Source organism: Eschrichtius robustus, chromosome 15, assembly GCF_028021215.1.
Source record: "Eschrichtius robustus isolate mEscRob2 chromosome 15, mEscRob2.pri, whole genome shotgun sequence".
Lineage (NCBI taxonomy): Eukaryota > Metazoa > Chordata > Mammalia > Artiodactyla > Eschrichtiidae > Eschrichtius > Eschrichtius robustus.
The window spans coordinates 52,718,289-52,728,237 of NC_090838.1; positions in this window are offsets into that span (position 1 = coordinate 52,718,289).

A 9,949-nucleotide genomic window follows, 5' to 3' on the forward strand; every position below is an offset into this window, starting at 1 on the left:
TCTTACATTAACTAGATGGGTTCAACTAATAGATTTTCAAGCCAATAGGATGATAGAAATCATTTGTACCAACAGTCTCATTTTACAGATGAGGCAAATGAAGCATTAAGCAATTAAGTGAGAGATCACAGAGAGGTAAGTGAAGACCTGAGTCCCAGTCTCGGGCTTTTCCCATTAAACCAGAGGCCCAGATTAGGAATTTCCCAACTCTCTAGATATATTTCCTGGCCTGAATGGGGTAAAATTCAGTAACTTTTTTTTTTTCTTACAATCAGGAGAATAAATTAATATTTTGGAAAAATAGCCTGATAATACAAAAATGACACAGAAAGCAACTTCCTTAATGAAAGGATTCTATAATGCCCATCTCTTTTTAATCCCTATTACAATTGTAAGCAGCAAAATAACTTAAGTGGCACCATCTTCCGTGTCCCTTTCTAACTCCAGTGCTGTGTTTGGACCTAAAGAAGCATCTGACACTCAGACCTTCCCACTCTTCTCATCATATTCTATCTTAGAATTCAAAGTAATGACTTAGTATTTTAACCCTGGTGACTTTCTAATCCCTAAATTACGTTAAATAGGCTGACTCCACACTGACTGCAGTGGCCCCACCTCCAGAAGGGCAGAGGTGGAGGGACCCTATTGTTCTGGATTTCCTTTCTTTGTCCACTCCCAGCCTCTGGCCAGTCACCTTAAGCCATCCCTGTCCAGCTCTCAGAGATCTAAAAAAGGCCTGGGGTTTTCCCTGCTGCTGGACTGGTTTATGACAAATACTGTCGCTCCCCTATTTTAAAACTTCCCTTTCCCCATAATGAGTATTTCTGTGGTCACTGGGGACTTTTACAACTAATAATAAACACAGAGATTCAAGTAGCTCAAAGGGATTTACATATACTTTTAAAAATCATAAGAGAAGGATACAAATAAACTGCCAGCAGAGGTGATCTCCTGGGAAGGTGGTGGGACTGGGTGGAGGGAGGTCAAGAGCACTTCTACTATGTCTGAACTGTTAGAATATTTTGCAAAGAAAATATATTCTTTTATGACTTAAATAATTAAAGTCAGTAATCATGGAAAAACCAGAAGAACTACTTGCTCATATTAAAATTTTAATCAATCCTGAGGAAAAAGAACAAAGCTGGAGGCATAACCCTTCCAGACTTCAAACAATACTGCAAAGCTTCAGTAATCAAAACAGCGTGGTATTGGCACAAAAACAGACATATGGATCAATGGAACAGAATAAAGAGCTCAGAAATAAAGTGGCGTGGGGGGGGTGGTGTTGTGATGAATTGGGAGACTGGGATTGACATATATATACTAATATGTATAAAAGGATAACTAATAAGAACGTGCTGTATAAAAAAATAAATAAAATTAAATTAAAAAAAAAACCCACACACCTATGGTCAATTAATCTTTGACAAAGAATATACAATGGGAAAGAGACAGTCTCTTCAGCAAGTGGTGTTGGAAAAGTTGGACAGCCGTATGTAAATCAATGAAGTTAGAACACACCCTCACACCATACACAAAAATAAACTCAAAAAGGCTTAAAGACTTAAATATAAGACATAACACCGGGCTTCCCTGGTGGCGCAGTGGTTGAGAATCTGCCTGCCAATGCAGGGGACACGGGTTCGAGCCCTGGTCTGGGAAGATCCCACATGCCACGGAGCAACTGGGCCTGTGAGCCACAATTACTGAGCCTGCGCGTCTGGAGCCTGTGCTCTGCAAGAAGAGAGGCCGTGATAGTGAGAGGTCTGCGCACCGCGATGAAGAGTGGCCCCCGCTTGCCACAACTGGAGAAAGCCCTCGCACAGAAACGAAGACCCAACACAGCCATAAATAAATAAAAATTAAAAAAAAAAAAAGACATAACACCATAAAACTAGAAGAGAACATAGGCAAAACATTCTCTGACATAAATCGTTCCAATGTTTTCTTAGGTCAGTCTCCCAAAGCAATAGAAATGAAAGCAAAAATAAACAAATGGGACCTAATCAAACTTATAAGCTTTTGCACAGCAAAGGAAACCATAAACAAAACAAAAAGACACCCTATGGAATGGGAGAAATTATTTGCAAATGATGCGACCAACAAGGGCTTAATTTCCAAAATATACAAACAGCTCATACAACTCAACAACAAAGAAACAACAACCCAATCGAAAAATGGGCAGAAGACCTAAACAGACATTTTTCCAAAGAAGACATACAGATGGCCAATAGGCACATGAAAAGATGCTCGGACTTCCCTGGTGGCGCAGTGGTTAAGAATCTGCCTGCCAATGTGGGGGATACGGGTTTGAGCCCTGGTCTGGGAAGATCCCACATGCCATGGAGCAACTAAGCCCGTGAGCCACAACTACTGAGCCTGCTCTCTACAGCCCGTGAGCCACAACTGCTGAGCCTGCATGCCACAACTACTGAAGACCATGTGCCTAGAGCCTGTGCTCCACAACAAAGAGAAGCAACTGCAATGAGAAGTGCGTGCACTGCAAGGAAGCGTAGCCCCCACTAGCTGCAACTAGAGAAAGCCCACAGGCAGCAACGAAGACTGAACGCAGCCAAAAATAAATAAATAAATAAATTTAAAAAAAAGAAAAAAGATGCTCAACATCACTAGTTATTTGAGAAATGCAAATCAAAACTACAATGAGGTACCGCCTCACACTGGTCAGAATGCCCATCATTAAAAAGTCTACAAATGACAAATGCTGGAGAGGGTGTGGAGAAAAGGGAACTCTTCTACACTGTTGGTGGGAATGTAAGTTGGTTCAGCCACTATGGAAAACAGTATGGAGGCTCCTCAAAAAACTAAGAATAGGACTTCCCTGGTGGCGCAGTGGTTAAAAATCCGCCTGCCAATGCAGGGGACACGAGTTCAAGCCCTGGTCCGGGAAGATCCCCCATGCCATGGACCAACTAAGCCTGTGCACCACAACTACTGAGCCTGAACTCTAGAGCCCGCAAGCCACGACTACTGAGCCCACATGCCACAACTACTGAAGCCTGTGCTCCTAGAGCCGTGCTCCGCAACAAGAGAAGACACCGCAATGAGAAGCCCGTGCATTGCAACGAAGATTAGCCCCCGCTCGCCGCAACTAGAGAAAGCCTGCGTGCAGCAACGAAGACCCAACACAGCCAAAAACATAAATAAATAAAAATAGATAAATTAAACAAACAAACAAACAAAAAACTAAGAATAGAACTACCATATGATTCAGCAATCCCACTCCTGGGCATATATCCAGACAAAACTATAATTCAAAAAGGTACATGCACCCCTATGTTCATAGCAGCACTATTCACAATAGCCAAGACATGGAAACAACCTAAATGTCCGTAAACAGATGAATGGATGAGGATGTGGTACACATATACAATGGAATACTAACCAGCCATAAAAAAGACTGAAATAATGCCATTTGCAGCAACATGGATGCAACTAGAGATTATCATACTAAGTGAAGTAAGTCAGAAAGAGAAAGACAAATACCATATGATATCACTTATATGTGGAATCTAAAATATGACACAAATGAACCTATCTACAAAACAGAAACAGACTCACAGACATAGAGAACAGACCTATGGTTGCCGGTGGGGTGGGGGGAGGGTGGACTGGGAGTTTGGGATTAGTAGATGCAAACTATTACATATAGAATGGATAAACAACAAGGTCCTACTGTATAGCACAAGGAACTATATCCAATATCCTGGGATAAACCATAATGGAAAAGAACATAAAAAAGCATGTATATATGTGTATAACTGAATCACTTTGCTGAACAGCAGAAATTAAGACAACATTGTAAATCAACTATACTTCAATTAAAAACAAAAAAAGAAGAGGAAGATGAACCAAGAACTATTTTAAATAGGAATAGATCCTGGTGGAAAAAGATAAAATAGTAGGCTATATTTATGCCACAGGACTGGTATTTGAGATGTTAATTTATTAATTGTAGCAATGTGTTCTGCTCACTGTATTATTTCTCAGCCTACACACAACCCCACCCCACCCTGCTCTACACAGGTCCTTTGTTTCTAGGTCTTTTGTAATTTCATTCCTGGGAATTTTTGCAAGAGGGAAAGACAAAAGCAGTTTAGAGCCAATGGCTCTTCAGGTTTTATTGTAAAATTGTAAACCCAGTGAAGAAGATGGAAGAAAGAGAGGGGCACCTGCCTGCAAGAGTAATGAAATGGGGGTGCACAAGAGGGGAGATTCTCCCAGACAGAGAAGGGCCCTGGATTTCCAGGGATTTCATTACTAGTTTGGGGGCCCAGGGAGGGGTCAAGACCCCAGAGTGGATTTGGGTATCAGGATAACTAGACCCCGAGGTGTCCTGCTTGGGCAGAAATGCCCATATCCCATGGAGCAGAGTGCCATTGTATATCAGGAGACCAAGACTTTTGTGGCATTATAGGCACCACATAAAGTGCCCTCAACAATGATTGTTAATTTCTCATCACCTTAATCTGATGGGAGCGAAAATTTAGGAATAAAAGTAACATTTCCTTATTTTACATATGTGTTAAGAGTCATACCTAATATATTAATTTCACACGAATAACTTTTTGGAAATTTGATTGTAGTAGGCAGAATAATGGTCTCCCAAATATGTCCATGTCCTAATCCCCAACATATGTTAATTTATATGGCAAAGAGACATTGCAGATGTGATTAAGAACCTTGAGATGGGGAAATTATCCTGGATTATTTGGGTGAGTCCAGTGTAATCACAGAGGTTTTCAAAGTGGGAGAGGGAGATGGAAGAGGAGCTCAGTGACCTGACATTACTGGCTTAGAAGATGGAGGAAGGGAGCCATGAGCCAAGGGATGTGGCACTTCTAGAAGCCAGGAAACTCAAAGAAACATTCTCCCTTAGGGTTTCCATAAAGAATAGAGCCTTGCTGACATCTTGATTTTAGTCCAGTGAGACCCATGTCAGACTTCTAATCTACAGAACGATAAGATAGTAAATTTATGTTGCTGTTAGCCACTAATTCTGTGGTAATTTGTTATAGCAGCAATAGAAAACTAATACATGGTTATAGAGCCAATTTCCTTTTTTCCCCTTGTCTCTGCTTACTAGGAACTATCTCATCTGTAACTTGGTTTTCATCAGAAGGAAAAGAGCCTATACAAATGGCTACTCTCATTGCAAAATAAGTTGATATTCTGGCTTATAAATCATCTTTGGGCTCTTTTGCTTAGCATGATTCAGTCTCCTAGAGTTTGAGCGTGGCATTATTTCTGGAAATTGTTAAGATGACTCTTGGGTTATGAGGATGTACATAACTGAATTTCTCTACCTGCCTGATGGTGCATCGACCAACCTTGTGAAAATCAGTTTGCTGGTTTGTTCCACCTTCCATGATGACATTGTCTACTTGGGAAGACCAAATGAACACACATAAAGGATATTAAGAGTATAAGCCAGAAAAATGGTAAGGGCCAATGAAAAATGCAAAGAGTAAATGCTATTCAGAGAAATTTGGAGAAGAGATCCAAAACTCTCTTCTGATAGGGGAGAACTGAGGAATTTACATAGAAACTAGGGCTTGAATTAGGCATTTCTATAAGTAAAATACCAGAGGCAAATTCAGTTACAGCAGAAGAGATTAGTGAAAGATAAGACTGCAAGGGCAGATTGGAATCAGCTGCTGTAGCCGTCTTCTGGGCTGAGGAATTTGGATTAGGCAACCAAGAACCACTGAGAGCTTTAGGGAAGGATCGTGGTGAAGACATAGTCTTGAGAGAGATTTACACGGATCTGTAGAGTTATAGTTCTTGAGCTAGGCTAACACTTAAATACAGTCTGAATTCAAATATAAAATGCGAAGAGACAACAGGGATTATCTGGCAGAATGAAAATATATGCTTTTGGTCTTTACTGGTCAAACCAACAAGGTCATGGCTAGATGTTCCCTTCAATCTGTGTTGAATAGATATTGCTTCTATCACATTGGAGTATGGGCAGCATGAGAGCAAATAATATCCTCTAAAAAGGAAAATCTTTTACCTTGAGCCACTTTAATAGGAGCTCAAATTCTGAGACCTGCATATTTATTTATTCCAGTGCTTCAGGGGCTGAGGTCCCTCTGGATTCTCAGCTATAAGAAAATATTTATTTTGAAATTGAGCAAATTTATAGAAAAATCCCTTAGTAGTACTAGTTTCTAAGCTATTTACAACTCCAAATGTTCCGACACTCTTGATTGTGATCTGCATATAGATTTTAGCATAGTTATAATCAGATTACAAATGATCTAATGTTCTACCTTCTGAATTTAATTGGTTTCACACACACAATTCTATGTATTGACATAGCATATATACTTCTTCTTGTAAGTTGATATGTAGTATAGCAGGTGGCTGAGGTGTCACAGTTTGCTTAGTGATTCCTGTTGTAGGCTATTTTGTTCATTGGTTCACTCATTCATTCACGGTAAGATTTATCCAGGCCTTGTGATCCTTCTCAGCATGGACATAAAAGTTATAGCGCCTACTCTCAAGGAAAGTATAGTGTAGATGTGGAAAATAAAGTATATTACTGTTTTCCCTAAGGTACCAGATGGACTCCATTTTTCCAGGAATATCTACCATGCCCCACTCCTTTCCTGAAGGGGTTCTACACTCCCCACCTCACTGACATGGCAACAAGCCCAGAATAAGTTTCCTTTTTCTTGGGGCTATAAAGTCAGGGTTATGGGGGAGAAGTGCTGAGTCAGGCAAAGGCTGCATTTGACACATCCGGAGGGTAACCAAGGGCAACCTATGACCAGGGGTCTCCTAAGGTATTGACACTGAAACTGCGCAACTCAGATTGGGACTTGAATCCACGGGCCGGGACTCAAACCTGGCCAAAACCCAGATTGGGACTTGAACTCACGGTCTTTTAGTTGAGATCACACACCTGATCTCAGGTCTTAATGAAACTCAGGTTCTTGATGTCTCGTTGCAAAAAGAATTCAGTGAGAGACAAAGTGGTAGGTAAGAAGTGGATTTATTTAGAGAGAAACTCCACAGACAGAGTGTGGGCCATCCCAGAAGGTGAGAGGCCCTGAAATATGATGTGGTTAGTTTTAATGGGCTGAGTAATTTCATAGGCTAATGAGTGGGAGGATTTTTCCAGCTATTTTGGGGGAAAGGGTGGGGATTTCCAAGAATTGGGCCACTGCCCACTTTTTGGACTTTAATGGTTAGCCTCAGAACTGTCATGGCACCTGTGGGTGTGTTATTTAACATGATAATGTATTACAATGAGTGTGTAATGAGGCTCAAGGGGAAGTCGAATCTCCTGCCATCTTGGACCTAGTTGGTTCTAACCAGTTTTTATCATGTCCTATGGCTATGTCATTCTTTTAAAGGTTGTGCCCTGCCCCCTTCTCTCCTGTTTCAACACTCCCACAACTGGAGGGCAGCTGGAATTTGGTTAGAACAGTGGACAGGCTCTGAGTTCAGAAGTGGAGGTTGAAATAATCCCCCGGGCCAGCCTCTAGTCAGCTACAGAGGCCAGATCCTGACAGCTTCAAACCGGGCTGTCAAGGGCAACAGCAGATGTGGTTTGTTGTCACACGGTTTACCTCGGGAGGAGAGGTGGGTGTGGAAGGCGTGATAGGCATCTCCTGGCTTGGTGACTGGTTGTTGGAGACGGATGAGGAAATAAGATTGTTTTGATATTTTCCTTAGGATAAAAGATAGCTGAGAATCTTCTCTAAGTAGGGTTACCCCAAACACAGGCCACTCAGTTAATTTGAATTTCAAATAAATAATGAATACTTTTTTTTAGTATAAGTATGTTCCAAATATTGCAATCATATAGAGTTGCTCCATTTTAAAGAGAATAAATAGAGGAGGATGCAGCAAGCTCCTTTTCTCTGAAATTAGGGCAGCTGCTGAAAGTGAGAAGGGAGGTGGGAAGCAGGGGTTTTGAGGAGAGAGCTAGACTTGCCGCAACTGTTGAGGGCGCTAAACGAGGAGGTTACCAGGGCTGCCTGGATGCAGAGACTGGTAGTGAGGCAGCCAACAGTGGTGAGGACTCAGGCTTGGAACCACACTGCCCGGGTCTGTACCTCTTCCTAACTTTGGTTTTGGGCAACTTACTTATCCTCTCTGCTCTTGTTTCCTCCTCTCTAAAATGGGCTCCCTAATGGGACCTTCTTCATCGGGTGGTTGTGCAGATTAGGTGAGGTGACACAGGCAAAACGCTGACAACACTACCTATCACAGAATCAGTGCTGCCGTTATTAAATGGCAGTGGCACAAATCTTCATGACTGTATGCCTTTTTTCAAGCCATTTTCTCAAGGAAAGTAGATATCTCGATTGCTTTAGCTGTGTTCCTAGTTGGAAAATGAATTGGACTTTTAGAAATGTTGGGCAGCTGAATTTTAATTAACACGAAACTGAAATAATTTTTCTTATTACAAAAGTAATACATGTTCGTCGTAGAAATTTTTGAAAATGTAGATCAGCGCAAAGAAAATTAAAACCACCTGTGAGGGCTTCCCTGGTGGCGCAGTGGTTGAGAATCTGCCTGCCAATGCAGGGGACACGGGTTCGAGCCCTGGTCTGGGAAGATCCCACATGCCGCGGAGCAGCTGGGCCCACGTGCCACAACTGCTGAGCCTGCACGTCTGGAGCTTGTGCTCCGCAACAAGAGAGGCCGCGACAGTGAGAGGCCCGCGCACCACGATGAAGAGTGGCCCCCGCTCGCTGCAACTAGAGAAAGCCTTCGCACAGAAACGAAGACCCAACACAGCCAAAAATAAATAAATAAATAAATAAAATTAAAAAAAACCAAAACCACCTGTGATTTTATCTTGTGAAAGTAAACACTTAATACGTTAGTCATTTTCATATACATTCTATCCTTAGGTATAAAAATATTTATTCAATGCCGTCGTACAGTACTCATTGTTTTTTCACTGCACAACATATCCTGAACATTCTCTGGGTCACTCACTGGTCCTCTACAACATAGCTTAATGGCTGCATATTATATTGATGGACTGAATTAAAAAAAATCAATCTCCTCTATCAAACAGGTTGTTTGGAGTTTTAAGACACAAATTAATCACACAATACTTAGTAATCCACATTTACTAAAACCCAATATGTATTTTTTTTAATTTCAAAAGTACTATTTTGAAAAACAGGATAAAATAATTTTATTGCCCTAATACAACTATTAGTTTATCCTGTCAGTGTAACTCTGTGTGTGTGTGCGCTTAGGTTGGTTCTAGTTGCTGATGTACATGAACTGTGTTACCTGGATACCTCTTGGAGAACCTGAGGTCATCATGGCCTGAGGTATTAATAGTTAACAGACCTGAGATTGATATGGATTGATGATAGCAAAATTAATTCAATCCACCTAGGTTTCTATCTGTTGACAGAACAGCAAGGTTATTCTACAGGCCAGAAAGCAAGGGCTTCTGCGAGAAGCAATTGATAGCAGTTGTGGTCTCTAAATCTGGAGTTGGGGACAGGCAACTCCATTGGTTTTCTTTCACCTTTGTTCTCAGACAATTGTCTCTTGATTGGCTACTAAAGTGTCACATTACCTCTGTCCCTCTTCTTTAAAATCTTGAGATCTCAGTAAAGAAACAGAAAGGCCTGCAGAGAGAAACCCATTTTGGTTAGGCAATACTGTTGTCTGGAAAGTCTAGTCTTAGATAAGGTGTTCAGCTTGCATTGCAGAGAGAATTAATCCATCAGATACACGCACTGACTAAATGTTCCGCTGAATCAATTAAATTGGATTGTATTCTCCAGTGACCTCAGGCCACTATTCCTCTCTCACCTCTTTACCTTTGGCTTCTGTTAAAGGAGGGTGTCCTGTCAGCCTTTGCTCTGCCACAGGTGGGTGGGTTTGTAATCTGCTGATATCTTTTTTTGTTTGTTTGTTTGTTTGTTTTTTAAGAATTTCACTT